General features: G+C 43.4%; 2 protein-coding genes across 3 annotated transcripts in view; both read right to left on the bottom strand.

Annotated features, from left to right (window-relative positions):
• Positions 1-20,095, bottom strand: part of mbt (serine/threonine-protein kinase PAK mbt) — a 558,896-nt gene that overhangs the window by 145,432 nt on the left and 393,369 nt on the right. The window lies entirely within an intron of this gene.
• LOC128684684 (enolase-phosphatase E1) overlaps positions 1-20,095 on the bottom strand; it is a 93,800-nt gene that overhangs the window by 67,686 nt on the left and 6,019 nt on the right. The window contains exon 1 of one of the 2 annotated variants that reach the window (XM_070100404.1): positions 1,236-1,447. The exons of the other annotated variant lie outside the window; for it this stretch is intronic. The gene's annotated coding sequence lies outside the window, so the exon portion shown is untranslated. Of the gene's footprint in view, positions 1-1,235; positions 1,448-20,095 lie in introns of those variants that run through there. 2 annotated transcript variants of the gene reach the window in all.

Consider the following 20,095-nt stretch of genomic DNA (forward strand, 5'->3'; position numbering starts at 1 on the left):
GTTATTACAGGTGTCCCTTAATCCCTTCATAGGTATTAACCTTTACTGCTCTCTATTAGCACGTCAGATATTCATTCTGGGCATAATAATCGCACCACACTGATATCAAATATATATTGCATAATGTGTCCCTCCCCAAACACCCACACATAGTTTTAAGGATAGGTATGGCAGGGCCCATCAGGCAGAGGAACTTGTGAAATATATCTTAGGAGCTAAGACACGACTCCTGCAGACACAAATAGTTTAGTACAAATAGATGCCTACACAGTCCATTAAAAATAATCTGTTTTCGTAATTATTCAAAACCCAGGTCATGGGCATTAAAATTATTTTGTTTTCCTAAGCATTTAAGATTCGAGTCATTATATAAAGAAATTACATCAAACAGTATGTATATATAATTTAAACCTTTTATAAGATATTCCAGTGTAAATATGGGGAAAAGCATCACGATTTTAGTGAGTTTATTGTTACGTGAAACACGTATAACGTATCCCCATAGTGACTTTAAAATACCGTGGCACAACCATATACGCGTCCCATACTGACAGTATTTAATAAAATGACTCACAGTAAGCAGTATTGCCACGACCGTGACAGAGTTGTGTACCTTGTAACCAAGGTTGAGTGTAGAAGCCGGGATTACACACCTACCTAGGTGTCATGGCTGATTTCGTGCAAAGATACCGGTTAATTAGTTTTGTTGGGCTAAGCTAGGTTAGTTTTGCTAAATTGGTAAGACTAGGTTAGTTTTAAAGTTAGGCTTGGCTAGGTTAAGTTAGGCAGTTTTATCTTCACTACATATCAACAGTGTCGGCTGCCAGCACATGAACCATCCACAAGGACTGTAGTCAAACAAAACGAAATACTAGTAAATAAATAACAAAAAAAGGCACAATACCGTGACTGGAACGATACACAAATAACCCGCACATAAGCTTCTCTCTTTTATGCGCGGGTTATTTGTGTACTAGTAAATACTTTGAAAATTATGTTGAAATAACAGAATAACGCCACAAAATACTGTGATGTTCACATGATACAGCACCTGGGAAATATGGAACGAAACTTGGTTTGATCCAAGAGGATAGCTCCTATTCCTTGAATTAAGAGCCCTTCAGCATCGAGGCACCCTTCCTCAACTGTGAAGACATCACAAATACTTACGTTGCACAGTTTTTTTTTTGGAGAATTTACATAATAAAGCGAAGAGGGTTAGTCTGTATACTTACCCAGCTTTTCCCTACGTCAACAGCCTCGATTTTTAACTGCGTTCTGTAATATGTTGCTTTGTAGGTTCCTTATTTTCGTCTTATCAGTTTAAGGCACTTAACAGTAGCGATTAATCTTACAAATAAAGGATATGTTGGATGATGCACCAGACATGACTAGGCTACCGTGTACCGCTGAGGGTCGTGGCGAGAGCAGCAGTGTTGTCGCCTCACGAGCAACACCTGATTTGGACCTGTGCTGGACTCGTCCACACAACCTCCCACAGAACCAGTACATATTAGTTTCATGGATTATCTTGGGCTCAAGTCTGCATAATTTACTCAGTTTCCTTATTTCAATGTAACTCGATGAGAAAGTGACTCTGGAATGGAAATAAGTTACTTGGATTTTTTTGGGTAATCCTAGGTTTTCTACACATATGCTGCTATGTATGATAATGTATGTAACTGTATTTGTTTATACCTGAATAAACTTATTTACTTATGTAATCCTAATATTTATATGTATACACACGCACACCAATTCTCCCCTCCCCCATCTCCCTCTTCCCCGTATAATACGTCCTTCACGCCTCACACAACTCCCCGACCCCACTAACCCACTACTAAACCTTCGATTCTGTATTCAACCATTTCTCCCTTCCCCTTTCAATCACCCTGTTTCCCTGTCCTTCCTTGCTACACGCCCCTACCACTTACTACTAATAGTCGCTAAATCCATACTATTTCGATGACAACTACTGCAATCTCGTTTATATATTTTTTACATTATTATTATTATTCACTGTGAAACGCTACGTCAGTAAGGTTCATACAGCGCCTGGGTACTAGAAGCTAATCAGGTTTGATTCAAGGAAGAGGAGGGCCGCTCCAATTCTTTCAAGCAAGAACCCTCCACCTGCAACACAGCAATCTCACTCCCTCCCTTCAAGGTTGAATACCTTCACCATCAAAGGAAAACTATAACTTGGATTCAAGGAGCCTCACAGCTGTGGCTATCTCCGCCTCGAGTGTGACAAAAATCAATGGTGCAATTACCATTATAAGCAGTGAAACTGATAAACGTCACCTTTTCACAGAAGCTAAGACGTTGTGTAGTTTTAAATATAGGTTGGATACATGAGTGGGTGTGAGTTGGACCTGGCTAGCTTGTGTTAAGTCTGATGCCATGCTTCTTCTTTAAGTGGATGTGACCTGACCTGACTAGGTGCAAAGGTGTAGTAGCAGCAGCAACACACAGAGCAAGAGGCAGTCCTGAGCTTCCCCAGTGCTCAGGCTTAATGCCCTAAGCTGGGGTGTGACTCCAAAAGAATCCTCTAGTGCTTGCTGCCTTTGCACCTCCTGACATTGTCTGCTGCTATGCAGCTGCCACACTCTTCGAGCCCAGTGTGGGCGGGGTTTATGGCAGCCCAAGGTGCCTCGATTCTCCCTCCGAGCCCCGTGGGGGCGAGGAATGGGCCTAGGCCTGGAGACAGCTAGTCCCAGAAGATGAGGAGGTACTTGTACTTCCTCCCATGGCAGACATTGGTCTGAGACACTCCCTCGATAGGGAGCCAAGGCCGGACCACCTCTTGGAAAAGGCCCGGGCCGGGCGATTATACCTGCGAATCTACAATGGAACAGCAAATCTACTCTTCAGGCATTTAAAGTGTCTTGTGTGCAAAATAGAAAGTATACATCTCATACTAGAAATTAGATATGACCTACACGCTTTAGTGTTTCATTCGTCTGGATACCTTCTCATACAGGAGTTAGGTATTATGATGACAGAAAAAGTATGTGAATGTGGTAAGCCGGAGGTTGATCTGCGACTGGGCATTCATATATCCAATGTTGAAATAAAACAAATCCTGCTTAATGGTATTGGGTCTGATAGGCAAGAAATCCGATACCAAAAGATATGAAAGCACTAGCATCAAACATTATGAAATTTTCAGTTCTGTAAATTGTTTATGGGCGGTATCAACCGTCCAGTAGCCTAAATGACACGATGATTGCTAGAATTAAATTCAGTATTATCACCTGTGACAAATCCACATGCCACAGGTGAACAATATAACCCAGCCTGTTTCAAATGTAAACTAATAAAAAAAATAAGAGAAGGGGACACGACCTTCACCACTACATAATCAAATGCCCACTTATCAGTGAATTCATATATAGCAACAAATGTGTAAGAGAACCTAGGATAACCCAAAAAGTCAGGGTGACTTATTTCCACTGGGGTCCTTTTAATACCTTATTATTATACTAGAAAGGAGATATCTTATTACACTATAAAGGAGATATACGAGGAATAAGGTAAAATGAGTTATTTATATTTACATGTTATTTATATTACATGTGGCCTCGATCAGCTGACCCAAAGCTCCAGCTGCGGGTCATCATATGATTAAGACCCACGTCAGGAAACACTTGTCCTGTTTCCTGACAATCCTTACCTAACCTAACCTAATCTAGGCTTGTGTAAATTCCTCATTCACTGTGGGCCGTCTGAGACCTTCATTGTCTATCCTAATTTGCTGTCACTAACAACCCATTAACATGCATAAAGTGTAGTGTGTTAATCACATAATTATTTACATATAAATACGTGAGCATATGTTCATAGAAAAATCACTGAATGTTATTTTTTTTACTTAATCTATTGCACACCACTTCACCCCTGTGAAATAGTATCGACTCTCATTATATACGTGCAATGAACATGTATAATATTGTGATCACAAAATATAAGTAATAACCCTTGCCTTTAGTTCACTCGATTGCTGCACAGCGTTAGTATACCCGGTATAAATCCCTGTGGGTGGAGTGTTCGTCTTTCTGTATTATGATTATTATTAAATCTACAAGGAAACGCAAAGCCCGCGGGTTATACAGCGCCTGGGAATGGGAAACAATCAGATCTGATCCAAGTAAGAGAAAGTTAGCTCCATTTCCTTTTATCAAAAAGCCCTCACAGCATTAAGGCATACACTCCCTCTCTGAAGGGTAAGGGTCATACAACGCCTTTGTACATATTCTGATGAGTACATCTCTCTTGATGTTTGTGCACTGAGAGGATCAGTGCATGTACACGCGGGGGATATATATCTCAGTATATATGCACTCAGAGTTTAGCTTCATCGCAATAAACCCATAATTGGGATTAAAATACTCTTGACTGGGGGTACACAGTTTAAATGCAGCCTCCATAACCCTTGTGTCAATAGGCTTTAAGACCAATTAACCTGCAGCGTCAGAAGAATGAATCACTCGACTCGATCCGAGGAAGGAAAGTGTAGATCTAGTTCTCTCTCCTCCACCTACCTCTACAATAGTGCATAAAAGTAGTCAGGTGTATAGCTAAGTACTGTGCTTTCAAGTGTGGATGTATTCCGGTCAACACATGGCCAAAGATAGATGAACAAGACACTGTAACACTTGGTTATCTTTATTTGAGTGAGCCCACCAGGGCTCTCAGAGACGAGAACTTTCTGCAGTTTTAAATATAAGTTGGACGGGTACAGTGGGTGTGGTTGAGTGTGAGATGAAACTGCATATCATTAACCAACAGTTTTTACTGCAGTGTTCCTTCATTCTTATGTTCTTATGAGAAATTGTACTTATATGTGGGAACCAGTTAGATGGAAACAATAAAGCATGAAGCAGCAGTGGTATTAGACATATTATTATTAGCAGTATTAATATCAGTATTAATATTATACCCGTATGAGTCACAGAAGCTAAACCTTGTCATGGTAAAAGCTGACTACTGTATCTTAAGTGTTACTCAACGTGGCTTGTGTGAGGAACACCACGTCTAGCGTCACTTCATTCCCAGAGTGACCACACAAGGGAATTAGTTACTTAAGCATCTTATTATATATGTAACTACCGAATATAATGCACGACGAAATATTAGCTTATAATCAGAAAGTCGTTAACCTTAAATACATTGCACACGCACGCACTCAGTGATGGTTGATATCATAGCAGAAGCAGTAAGGCTAGGTTAAAGCAAAGCCATTTAAAACAGAGACCCACATGAGAGACCGAAAAGGTGGAGGGCTAAGTTGATGGAGGTAATTAGAGAAATGTTGTGAGTCATTACGTTAAGGACATGACAAGGAAGAGAGGTGATGAGCCAGTGAAACTGAACTTAATCTTTACTGCAGGAACTTTTGGCATAAGTGAAATAGAATATGAGAGCCCTCTGGGCGCTAGTGATCCTGCGGTTCTGAATCTCAAGTAAAGGTAGACGGCAGTACAGTAGATGGAGGGCGTGAAAAGCCAGACTTTAGCAGGGTGAATTTTGAGGGAGGGGAGGGGGGTTGAGAGATTTCCTTAAAGTACTGGATTGGGACTGAATTAGAAGGAATGTCAAAGGATGAGAAGATGGAGTGCTTAACTCGAAAATGCAGGGAAGATTCAGACAAAAAGAGCCCTTTTTTCGACCAGAGATGCAGGGAGGACAAAAAAGAGAGAGTGGATAAAATACAGAAAGAAAAGGACACGATAACAGAGATGTGAGCAGACTGGCCAGAAACAAGTATACTAGGGTCAGGAGAGAGGCTGAGAAACAATCTGAAAATGTCATAGCAACAAAGGCCAAGTCTGAACCGAGGCTACCTCACAGCCATGTCAGAAGAAAAAAAGACAGTAAAGGGCCAGGTAATTCGACTGAGGAAAAAAAGAGAACTCACGAACAACCACAAGAAAGTCTGTGATGTGTTCATAAAACGATTTGAGTGGTCTTTTCAGCATACACTGGGGTAATATCAGGGAGACTTAGGAACAGAGGGAACTGAAAAATACTGGATGCCATCCACAAAACAGAGGAAGAGGTAAAGAAAACTCTGACGGACCTATATAAAAAAAAAGCAATGGGACATGACGACATGTCACCATGGATTCTGTGAGAGGGTGCAGAATCATTGTCTAAACCACAAGCTATGATCTACAATACGTCAATGACAGTATTGTACATCATACTATAAGAGTATTGTAGGGACAATTACCAGAGATCTGGAAGACAGCAAATATCGTCCCTGTATTTAGGAAAACAGACAGACAAGAGGCTTCAAATTGCAGATCAATTTCACAGGCCTTACAAGGTAATGGAAAAACTTATCAGGGCTAGAATAGTAGAACACTTGGAAGTGCTTTTATAAACAATTACCAGCATGGGTTTAGAGATGGCTAATCTTGTCTTACTAACTTGTTGGAGTTCTATGACAAATAACAGATGTGCGACAAGAAAGAGATGGTTGGGTGGATTGGATTTTCGTAAACTGCAAGAAGGCATTTGATACCTGTACCCACAATAGGCATGTCCCAAAACTTGAGATTCAGGCGGGAATAACAGTGGTCGTACTCCAGCGGATCAAAAAGTATCTTAAGGGAAAGGAAGCAAAAGTGTGGCTGTCAGGAAAGTGAAGTCAGAAATGGGTAAGAGTAACTAACAGTGTTCTGCAAGGATCAATATTAGGGCCAGTACTCTCTGGTTTATGTGAATGACATTCGAGATGGGACTAATTCAGATATATCCCTGTCTGTTGACGTAAAACTGATGAGGACAATAAAAACAGATGAGGACAAGGGAAGTCTCAAAAGGGATGTGACAAAAAGCAAGAGTGGTTGCTTGAATTCAACCCAAGTAAATTCAATGTCATAAAGATTAGGGAAAGACTGGAAACTAGGGGGACAGGCTACAGACTTCACTCAAAGAGAAATATCTAGGGTTGAACATAGTGCCTAGTATATCGCCAAAGGCTCACGTTAGCCAACTAACCCTTGCAGCCAATGCTCGTGTGGTAAATCTAAGAACAGCTTCAGGAATCTCAACAAAGAGTCATTCCAGTCATTTATACAACATATGTCATGCCCATCTCGGAGTATGCAGCACCAGTATACAATTCGTATCTGTAAAACTATGTAAAGAAACTGGATAAAGCGCAAAAGTTTGCAACCAGACTTGTTCCTGACCTAAGGGTCATGAACTATGAGGAGAGGCTAACGGAAGTGATCTAACAACATTGGACACAACAACCATGAAGGACATGATAATATAAAATACTCAGGGGAATTGATACGGCAGACAGGGACATGATGTCTGAGAGGCGAGAAATATGAACTCCGGAACACAGCTGGAAGTTAAAGAAGTAGCAAGACGTACCTGAAATCTTGCATGTTTATGAGAGAAAAAAGACACCAGAAATCAGAGCAGAGACGGTAAGTCTCTGCTTAACAGAGACTTACCATAACTGATGAACCCTTGTTGAAATGGTTGATGATCTCATCACCCTACTGAAGTCTCCCAGTTCAGGTTGACAGATTTCAAGACCTTGTATGAGCCCCGTCCTGCGTGACGGAATATGACCGAGAAACAGAGCTAGGTTTTGTTTCCTCTGTGTAATTATTATATAGAATAGGGTAGCACTGCTGATGCATCCAATTTTTGTTAAATAAAAAAAAATGAGGGCGGAGACGCACTGAGGAAGGCAAGTGGATCAGACACGATATGCTACAGGACTGACTGTAAGTCAGTGACTCTTGATACCCTAGGAAATTAATTTTATTTGATATCTTCAATGTGTATCCGAAAACCATACTGATGGCGGCAGACACCCCGTACCCAGCCTTAGAGCGGCAGTCACCCTGTATCCAGCCTTCGGGTGGCAGTCACCCCGTACCCAGCCTTCGGGTGACAGTCACCCCGTACCCAGCCTTAGGGCGGCAGTCACCCCGTACCCAGCCTTAGGGCGGCAGTCACCCCATACCTGGTCTGTGGGTGGTACATATTTGCTTCATTTCCATCTGTTGGCGGTAGTCAAAAAGATTACAAGAGCACATTACAGATCCAGGAACTAGGCCCCAACATTCTGTTAGCTAAGCAAGTTAAGGCGGTACTGAACTATTTACAAATTATCGATATTTATTAATGAGCAAGCTACACTGGTTGTTACGTGGCAGAATAGTGAGATGCTGTGACCAAAAATATTGCAGTGAAGTGTCGTGACAATATCTAGTGATCAGCATATAGTGAAACGATGCAAGATATAGTGAAGCAGTGTTGTGTAAAGACATTTACTGTTATGCAGTGCCAGTTAAGTTGTGTAAAATGTGTATCTGTTACCTTGTAAATCCCGAGTGAAGAGTACTAATGAAATGGAAAACAAACATTGTAAATGTGTTGTTAATATTACCAGCGATGATCTTGTTCACTCTTTAACAAATCCATAGAATCCTCCACCTTCCCTACAGTACTCAAAATAGCAAGGGTCACCCCGATCCACAAAGGAGGAGACCAAACAGAGTTGAATAACTATAGGCCAATATCCAACTTACACCCTCTCTCAAAAATCTTCGAAAAATTAATTCATGAACGAATCTACTCCTACCTTATCTCCCAAAGCATACTCAACCCCTGCCAATTTGGATTCAGGCCTAATAAAAATACTAATGATGCTATTATACACATGCTAGAACATATATACACTGCAATAGAGAAAAAAGAAGTCCCACTTGGGATCTTCATTGACTTACGTAAAGCTTTTGATACAGTTGACCATGACTTGCTCCACGTAAAATTGTCACACTATGGTATAAGAGGGCACTCCCTCAACTACCTCAAGTCATACCTCAGCAACAGAAGCCAATATGTGTACGCAAATGGGGCAAACTCTTCTGCGCAACCAATTACAGTTGGTGTCCCACAGGGAAGTGTCCTTGGCCCTCTTCTCTTTCTCCTATACATAAATGACCTTCCAAATGCTTCGCAATTACTCAAACCCACACTATTTGCAGATGACACTACATACGTCTTCTCTCACCCGAGCCCAGTCACGCTAGCCAATACTGTAATTACCGAATTACAGAAAATATCTACCTGGATGAGGACTAACAAACTTACACTAAACATTAACAAAACCTACTTCATTCAGTTTGGTAACAGAGCTACAGATGTCCCTCTTAACATAATGATAAACGGATCACCTATCACAAAGCTAACAGAGGGAAAATTCTTAGGAATCCACCTTGATAATAGACTCAAATTTCATACACATATACAACAAATTTCTAAGAAAATTTCCAAGACTGTAGGCATACTATCGAAGATACGGTACTATGTTCCACAGTCAGCCCTCCTGGCCCTATATCACTCTCTTATTTACCCCTATCTCACCTATGGAATTTGTGCATGGGGCTCAACAAAAATTAACCATCTCAGACCACTAAATACCCAACAAAAGGCTGCAGTTAGAATGATAACAAATTCTCACTACAGGCAGCACACTCCACTAATATTCAATACACTAAACCTACTCACCATACAAAACATCCATACTTATTACTGCACCTATTACATACATAGAACACTTAACTCTGATATTAACCCTCCCCTCAAACATCTCCTTGCCAACCTCAACAGAACACATGACCATAACACAAGGCACAGATCACTCTTTGATGTTCCTCGTGTCCATCTCACACTATGCAAAAACTCAATGTACATAAAAGGCCCTAAAATCTGGAATTCATTACCTGTAAATATAAAAGAAACACTACCTGTTTATAAATTCAAGTCTCTTCTCAAAGTTCACTTACTCACCCAAAACCAAATAAATACTGAATAACTGAACCTTATAAATTGTATATCTTAAATGTTTCTCACAATTATATCACATAAATGTTAAACCTAAAACCTAAAACTTTATTATTTTTTAAATACACTACCTAACAGAATACTCCATACGACTGAATGTACAACAATGTATGCAACCATATGACCTGTCTTTGTAATACTCATTTGTGCTTTATTGTTATCTGTTTACAATAATGTTTTATCACTGATTACATCATTGCTTAGTTAATTTTAAGCCAGCCCGTAATGCTATGCATATAAGTGGCTTTGGCATGCTGCTCTTATCTGTATTTTTTTGTACCTCTGTATGTATGCTCAAATTGTAAATAAATAAATAAATAAATAAATAAATAAATAAATAAATAAAGTTATTGCTATTATTTACGCTGTATTTGAGTCTTTCGTCACATTTTGATTAACAGATTTAAAATTAATCCATTATCATATACACAGATTGAGGGTTACAGAATATGTATAGTTTTGTAATTAAATTACATACACACTGAGAGATGTATGTCTCAATAGACACGCACACACACTAAGAATAGCTTTCCGGCATCTCGGTAAGGAGTCGTTCAGGACTCTGTACACCGTGTACGTCAGGCCTATATTAGAGTATGCAGCACCAGTTTGGAACCCACACCTGGGCAAGCACGTCAGGAAATTAGAGAAACTGCAAAGGTTTGCAACGAGATTAGTTCCGGAGCTAAGGGGCATGTCCTACGAGGAGAGGTTAAGGGAAATTGCCCTTACGACACTGGAGGACATTGGGGACATGATAACAACATATAAAATACTGAGAAGAATTGACAAGGTGGACAGGGATAAGATGTTCCAGAGATGGGACACAGCAACAAGGGGTCAAAAGGGAAGCTGAAGACTCAGATGAGTCACAGAGATATTAGGAAATATTTCTTCAGTCACAGAGTTGTCAAGCAGTGAAATAGTCTGGAAAGTGAGGTGGAGGAGGCAGGATCCATACATAGCTTTAAGAAGAGGTATGATAAGGCTCATGAAGCAGGGAGAGAGAGTGGACCTAGTAGCGACCATTGAAGAGGCGGGGCCAGGAGCTATGAATCGACCCCTGCAACCACAATTAGCTAGGTGAGTACACACACACACACACACACACAGTGGGTCGTAAGGGGGGCCCGCCCCCCGCCCCGGGTGACACCATCAAGGGGTGACACTATAGTGCCTCTAAAGGTGACACTAATGCACAAAACAGTGCTGCAGCAACGTAAGAGAAAAATTCTTCGTTTCTATATAGCCTATTATATGATTAGAGTACAAATAGACCTATATAGGGAAAATCATTGATTTTGATGATGTGATAGATGATTTTGCAGGATTGAAGGCAAGGACAAATACGATCTGATTCACTGAGATGTTACCTGTACTCAAGGTCAAAGAGCAACTAGTGTTTCTCTGATATTCCAATGTTTTTCTTTATTTTTCATTTTTTTTTTTTTTGCATTGTTGAAGATAAATAAATGTAGGATCTATATTTGAATTTGTCTTTCCTCATTATTACTACGATTATTTATTTTATCATTAATAAAGTTAAGAAGTATTCTCCTTTTCGGTTCTCATTGCTAAACATTAGTCACTGGTCTTGCAGCAGTGATGTAACTGGAGTTTACTACCCCCATCCCCCCGCCCTTGGATTTCATGGGGGTGACACCAAAGATGCCGCCCCGGGTGACACCAACCCTAGCAACGTCAACTGCACACACACACACACACACACACACACACACACACACACACACACACACACACACGTATACATACATAGATTTGAGGAACTTTCTGCAAGAGGTTCAGCGGGACAGAGAACTGGTAGGAAAGTCGGTAAATGAAATGATGGAATACGTAACAATAAATTGTCAGGAGGCAGAGGAAAGGTTTGTTCCCAAGGGCAACAGAAATAATGGGAAGACCAGAACGAGCCCCTGGTTTACCCGACGGTGTAAGGAGGCAAAAACCAAGTGCAATAGAGCATGGAAAAAGTACAGAAGGCGAAGAACACAGGAAAATGAGGAGATTAGTCGAAGAGCCAGGAACGAGTATGCACAGGTAAGGAGGGAGGCCCAGCTACAGTATGAAAATGACATAGCATCGAAAGTCAAGTCTGACCCGAAACTGCTGTAAGCCACATCAGGAGGAAGACAACAGTCAAAGACCAGGTGATCAGACTGAGGACAGAAGGTGGAGAACTCGCAAGAAATGATCAGGAGGTATGTGAGGAGCTAAACAGGAGATTTAAGGAAGTTTTTATGGTAGAGACAGGAAGGGCTTTGGGAAGACAGCACAGAAGGGAACATCAAGAGGGAATATACCAACAAGTGTTGGATGACATACAAACAATGGAGGAGGAGGTGCAGAAGCTGCTGAGTGACCTTGATACCTCAAAGGCGAGGGGTCCGGAAAATATCTGCTCGTGGGTCCTTAGAGAAGGAGCAGAGATGCTGTGCGTGCCACTAACGACAATCTTCAATACATCCCTTGAAACTGGGCAACTACCTGAGGAATGGTAGACGGCAAATGTAGTCCCCATTTTCAAGAAAGGAGACACAAACGAGGCACTAAACTACAGACCAGTGTCTCTGACGTGTATAGTATGCAAAATCATGGAAAAGATTATCAAGAGGAGAGTGGTGGAGCACCTGGAACGAAACACGATTATAAACAACAACCAGCACAGATTCATGGAAGGCAAATCCTGTGTCACAAACCTTCTGGAGTTTTATGACAAGGTAACAGAAGTAAAAACGAGAGAGAGAGAGGTGGGTTGATTGCATTTTCCTGGACTGCAGGAAGGCCTTCGACACAGTTCCTCACAGGAGATTAGTGCAGAAGTTGGAGGATCAGGCGCATATAACAGGAAGGGCACTGCAATGGATCAAAGAATACCTGACAGGGAGGCAACAACGGGTCATGATACGTGATGAGGTATCACAGTGGGTTCCTGTGACGACGGGGGTCCCACAGGGGTCAGTCCTAGGACCAGTGCTATTTTTGACGAATGTGAATGACATGGTGGAAGGGATAGACTCTGAAATGTCCCTGTTCGCAGATGATGTGAAGCTAATGAGAAGGATTAAATCGGATGAGGATCAGGCAGGAATACAAAGAGACCTGGATAGGCTGGACACGTGGTCCAGCAACTGGCTTCTCGATTTCAACCCTGCCAAATGCAAAGTCATGAAGATTGGGGAAGGGCAAAGAAGACTGCAGACAGAGTATAGGCTAGGTGGAAAATGGCTGCAAATCTCACTCAAGGAGAAAGATCTTGGGGTGACGATAACACCGAGCACGTCTCCGGAAGCACACATCAACCAGATAACTGCTGCAGCATATGGGCGCCTGGCGAACCTGAGAATAGCGTTCCGATACCTTAGTAAGGAATCGTTCAAGACACTGTACACTGTGTACGTCAGGCCCATACTGGAGTATGCAGCACCAGTTTGGAACCCACACTTGGTCAAACACGTCAAGAAATTAGAGAAAGTACAAAGGTTTGCAACAAGGCTAGTTCCGGAGCTCAGGGGAATGCCCTACGAAAAAAGGTTGAGGGAAGTAGGACTGACGACACTGGAGGACAGGAGGGTCAGGGGAGACATGATAACAACATACAAAATAATGCGTGGAATAGACAAGGTGGACAAAGACAGGATGCTCCAGAGAGGGAACCGAGAAACAAGGGGTCACAATTGGAAGCTGAAGACTCAGACGAGTCACAGGGATGTTAGGAAGTACTTCTTCAGTCACAGAGTCGTCAGGAAGTGGAATAGCCTAGCAAGTGATATAGTGGAGGCAGGAACCATACATAGCTTTAAGACGAGGTATGACAAAGCTCAGGAAGCAGAGAGAGAGAGAGGACCTAGTAGCGATCAGTGAAGAGGCGGGGTCAGGAGCTGAGTCTCGACCCCTGCAACCACAATTAGGTGAGTACACACATACTCACAGGGAGAGAATGGATCTAGTAGCGACCAGCGATGAGGTGGGGCTAGGAGCTGTGACTACCCCTGCAACCACAAATAGGTGAATACATGTAGGGGAATACACACACACACACACACACACACACACACACACACACACACACACACACACACACACACACACACACACACACACACACGCACGCACACACACACACACACACACACACACACACAGGAGCTCGGACTCGACCCCCGCAACCTCAACTAGGTGAGTACACACACACACACACACACACACACACACACACACACACACACAACACAACACAAGAAGAAAGGCAGAAACTGAGAGAGATGATACAAAGGCGAAAGGAGGAAAGAGAGGGGATGGAGAAGACAGACAGGAGATCCCAGACCCAGGAAGATCAAATACAGCCTCCCTCACAACTTCCTATAGAAGCCTCCCAACCAGGTCAACCCCAGTGCAACCAAACACTCTAAATCAAAACACCCATGCCACATCCAATGCCCCCACCCACTACATTACAAACTCCACCCCCACAGCAACAACCCATAGTTCCTTACCAGGTCTCCCACTTCCCCAACCCCAATACACCTCCCAGACCACAGTCTTAGAAAAGAAGTTGAAGGTGTGGTATACAAATGCAGATGGAATAACAAACAAGTATGAGGAGTGGCACGAAAGAATCAAGGAGACATCCCCAGACATAATAGCACTCACAGAAACAAAACTAACCAGAATAATAGATTCAATCTTTCCATCCGGATATCAAATCCTCAGGAAAGACAGAGGGAGGAGAGGGGAAGGAGGAGTTGCACTGCTCATTAAAAACCAGTGGGGTTTTGAGAAAATGGAAGGAATGGATGGCACGGGCGAAAGGGACTACTTAGTAGGAACAATCCAGTCTGAGGGACATAAGGTGATAATTGCAGTAATGTACAACCCACCACAGAACTGCAGGAGACCAAGAGAAGAATATGATGAGAGCAACAGAGCAATGATCGACACACTAGCCGAGGTGGCCAGGAGAGCACACATGGGGGGAGCAAAGTTACTAGTTATCGGTGATTTCAATCACAAGGAGATTGACTGGGAAAACCTGCAGCCCCATGGGGGTCCCAAAACATGGAGAGCCAAGATGATGGATGTGGTACTGGAAAACCTCATGCATCAACATGTTAAGAGACATTACCAGAGAGAGAGGAGAGGATGAACCAGCAAGACTGGACCTTGTATTCACCTTGAGTAGTTCGGACATCGAGGGTATCATGTATAAAAGGCCCCTGGGAGCTAGTGATCATGTGGTTCTGTGCTTTGACTACATAGTTGAGCTCCAAGTGGAGAGAGTAGCAGGAATAGGCTGGGAAAAACCAAACTACAAAAGGGGGAACTACTCAGGCATGAGGAACTTCCTTCAAGACATTCAGTGGGAGAGGGAACTGACAGGAAAACCAGTACAAGAAATGATGGACTATGTGGCAACAAAATGCAAGGAGGCAGAGGAGAGGTTTGTTCCCAAGGGAAACAGAAATAATGGGAAGAACAGAACGAGTCCTTGGTTCACCCAAAGGTGTAGGGAGGCAAAAACTAGGTGTACTAGAGAATGGAAAAGGTACAGAAGACAGAGAACTCAGGAAAATAAAGAGATTAGCCGAAGAGCCAGAAACGAATATGCACAGATAAGAAGGGAGGCTCAGAAACAATATGAAAATGACATAGCATCAAAAGTAAAGACTGACCCGAAGCTGTTGTACAGCCACATCAGGAGGAAAACAACAGTCAAGGACCAGGTAATCAGACTGAGGAAGGGTGATGGGGAATTCACAAGAAACGACCGAGAGGTATGTCGGGAGCTCAACACAAGATTTAAAGAGGAATTTACAGTGGAAACCAGTAGGACTCCAGGAAATCAGAACAGGGGGGCACACCAGCAAGTGCTGGATGAGGTACATATAACCAAGGAGGAGGTGAAGAAGCTGCTATGCGAACTTGACACCTCAAAGGCGGTGGGACCAGACAACATCTCTCCATGGGTCCTTAAAGAGGGAGCAGAGATATTGTGTGAGCCATTAACAAAGATCTTCAACACATCATTTGAAACTGGGCAACTCCCTGAGGTATGGAAAATGGCAAATGTAGTCCCAATTTTTAAAAAGGGAGACAGACATGAGGCACTAAACTACAGACCTGTATCACTAACGTGTATAGTATAGAAGATCATCAGGAGGAGAGTGGTGGAGCACCTGGAAAGAAACAAGTGTATAATTGACAACCAGCACGGTTTCAGGGAAGGAAAATCCTGTGTCACAAACCTACTAGAGTTTTATGACAAGGTGACAGAAGTAAGACAAGAGAGAGAGGGGTGGATCGACTGCATATTTTTGGACTGCAAGAAGGCCTTCGACACAGTTCCTCACGGGAGGTTACTGCAAAAGCTAGAGGATCAGGCACACATAACAGGAAAGGCACTGCAATGGATCAGAGAATACCTGACAGGGAGGCAACAACGAGACATGGTACGCGACGAGGTGTCAGAGTGGGCGCCTGTGACAAGCGGGGCTCCACAGGGGTCAGTCCTAGGACCTGTGCTGTTCTTGGTATATGTGAACGACATAACGGAAGGGATAGACTCAGAAGTGTCCTTGTTTGCAGATGATGCGAAGTTAATGAGAAGAATCAAATCGGATGAGGATCAGGCAGGACTACAAAGAGACCTGGACAGGCTACAAGCCTGGTCCAGCAACTGGCTCCTTGAATTTAACCCTGCCAAATGCAAAATCATGAAGATTGGGGAAGGGCAAAGAAGACCGCAGACACAATATAGTTTAGATGGCCAAAGACTGCAAACCTCACTCAAGGAAAAAGATCTGGGGTGAGTATAACACCGAGCATATCTCCTGAGGCGCACATCAATCAGATAACTGCTGCAGCATATGGGCGCCTGGCAAACCTACGGATAGCGTTCCGATACCTCAATAAGGATTCGTTTAAGACTCTGTATACCATTTACGTCAGGCCCATACTGGAGTATGCAGCACCAGTTTGGAACCCACACCTAGTCAAGCACGTCAAGAAATTAGAGAAAGTACAAAGGTTTACAACAAGACTAGTCCCAGAGCTACGGGGATTGTCCTACGAAGAAAGGTTGAGGGAAATCGGCCTGACGACACTGGAGGACAGGATGGTCAGGGGAGACATGATAACGACATATAAAATACTGCGCGGAATAGACAAGGTGGACAAAGACGGGATGTTCCAGAGAAGGGACACAGACACAAGAGGTCACAATTGGAAGTTGAAGACTCAGATGAATCAAAGGGATGTTAGGAAGTATTTCTTCAGTCATAGAGTAGTCAGGCCGTGGAATAGCCTAGAAAGTGACGTAGTGGAGGCGGGAACCATACATAGTTTTAAGGCGAGGTATGATAGAGCTCATGGGGCAGGGAGAGAGAGGACCTAGTAGCAATCAGCGAAGAGACGGGGCCAGGAGCTGTGACTCGACCCCTGAAACCACAAATAGGTGAGGTGAGTACACACACACACTCATACACAAACTTATACACACACACACACACACACACACACACTCATACACACACACACACACACACACACACACACACACACACACACACACACACACACACACACACACACACACACACACACACTCATACACATACACACGCACAAACACACACACACACACACACACACAAACACACACACACACACACACACAAACACACACACACACACACACACACAAGCACACACACACACACACACACACACACACACACACACACACACACACACACACACACACACACACACACACACACACACACACACACACACACATAGTTTTAAGGCGAGGTATGATAAAGCTCATGGAGCAGGGAGAGAGAGGACCTAGAAGCAATCAGTGAAGAGGCGGGGCCAGGAGCTATGAATCGACCCCTGCAACCACAAATAGGTGAGTACAAATAGGTGAGTACACACGCACACACACAGTGGGCGCCTGTGATGAGTGGAGTTCCACATGGGTCAGTCCTAGGACCGGTGCTGTTTCTGGTATAAGTGAATGACATGACTGAAGGGATAAACCCAGAAGTGTCCCTGTTTGCAGACAATGTGAAGCTAATAAGGAGAATTCTATCGGATGGGGATCAGGAAGGACTACAAAGGAATCTGGACAGGCTGTAAGCCTGGTCCAGCAACTGGCTCCTGGAGTTTAACCCCACCAAGTCCAAAGTCATGAAGATTGGGGAAGGGCAAAGAAGACCGCAGACAGAGTACATTCTAGGGAGCCAAAGACTGCAAATCTTACTCAAGGAAAGGATCTTGGGGTGAGTATAATACCGAGAATATCTCCTGAGGCGCACATCAACCAAATAACTGCTGCAGCATTTGAGCGCCTGGCAAACCTAAGAATAGCATTCCGACACCTCAGTAAGGAATCGTTCAAGACTACACCGTGTACGTTAGGCCCATACTGGAGTATGCAGCACCAGTTTGGAACCCACACCTGGTGAAGCAAGCCAAGAAATTAGAGAAAGTGCAAAGATTTGCAACAAGGCTAGTCCCGAAGCTAAGGGGCATGTCCTATGAGGAGAGGTTAGGGGAAATCGACCTGAAAACACTGGAGGATAGGAGGGACATGATAACGACATATAAAATACTTAGAGGAATTGACAAGGTGGATAAGGACAATATGTTTTAGAGATGGGACAGAGCAACAAGGGGTCACAATTGGAAGTTGAAGACCCAGATGAGTCACAGGGATGTTAGGAAGTATTTTTTCAGTCATAGAGTTGTCAGGAAGTGGAATGGTCTGGAAAGTGATATAGTGGAGGCAAGATCCATACATAGTTTCAAGAAGAGGTATGATAAAGCTCATGGAGCAAGAACAGAGCGGAGCTAGTAACGACTAGTGAAGAGACGGAGTCCAGGAGCAATGAATTGACCCTTTCAACCACAATTAGGTAAGTACACAGTTCCTCACAATAGATTAGTGCTAAAGCTAGAGGAGCAGACAGGAATAACAGGAAAGGTACTGCAGTGGATCAGAGAATACCGGAAAGAAGCGAGGGATGGAACATGACGAAGTGTCAGTGTGGGCGCCTGTGACGAGCGGGGTTCCACAAGGGTCAGTTCTAGGGCCGGTGCTATTTCTGGTATATGTGAATGACATGACGGAAGGGCTAGATTCAGAGATGTCCCTGTTTGCAGACGACGTGAAACTAATGGAAAGAATTCAAGTGGATGAGGATCAGGTGGAACTACAAAAGGAACTGGACAAGCTGCAAGCCTGGTCCAACAATTGGCTCCTGGAAGTCATGAAGATTGGGGAAGGTCAGAGAAGACCACCGGCAGAGTACAGGCTAGGGGGGCCAAAGACTACAAACCTCGCTCAATGAAAAGGATCTTAGAGTGAATATAATACCAAGCACATCTCATGAGCGTTCAGTGAAGAGGCGGGGCTAGGAGCTGATTCTCGACCCCTGCAACCACAATTAGGTGAGTACATCAACCGAATAACTGCTGCAGTTTATGGGCGCCTGGCAAACCTAAGAACAGCGTTTCGACACCTTAACATGGAAACATTTAAGACTGCACACCGTGTACTTCAGGCCCATATTGGAGTGTGCAGCACCAGTATGGAACCCACACCTGGTCAAACACATCATGAAAGTAGAGAAAGTGCTAAGATTTGCAGCAAGACTAGTCCCGGAGCCAAGGAGTATGTCCAACGAGGAGAGGTTAAGGGAAATCGACCTGACGACATCGTAGGACATAAGAGATAGGGGGGACATGATAACGACATATACAATACTGATAGGAACTGACAAGGTGGCTAGGGATAGAATGTTTCTGAGATGGGACACAGCAACAAGAGGTCACAACTGGAAGTTGAAAACTCAGATGAGTCACAGGAATGTTAGGAAGTGGAACAATCTGGAAAGTGATGAATTACAGGAAGGATCCGTACATAGATTTAAGAAATGCGATAAAGCCCATGAAACAAGTAGGGACTGAACCTAGTGACGACCAATAAAGAGGCGGGGCCAGGAGCTGTGAATCGACCCCTGCAAGCACAAATAGTAGGTAAGTACTACAGATACGTACACATACACACACACTGGGAGGTGTATATCCCAGTGTATTCTGAGGTGTGTGTGTGTGTGTGTGTGTGTGTGTACTCACCTATTTGTGGTTGCAGGGGTCGAGTCCTAGCTCCTGTGTGTGTGTGTGTGTG

The sequence above is a fragment of the Cherax quadricarinatus genome, chromosome 5 (assembly GCF_038502225.1).
Source record: "Cherax quadricarinatus isolate ZL_2023a chromosome 5, ASM3850222v1, whole genome shotgun sequence".
Taxonomy (NCBI): Eukaryota; Metazoa; Arthropoda; class Malacostraca; order Decapoda; family Parastacidae; genus Cherax; species Cherax quadricarinatus.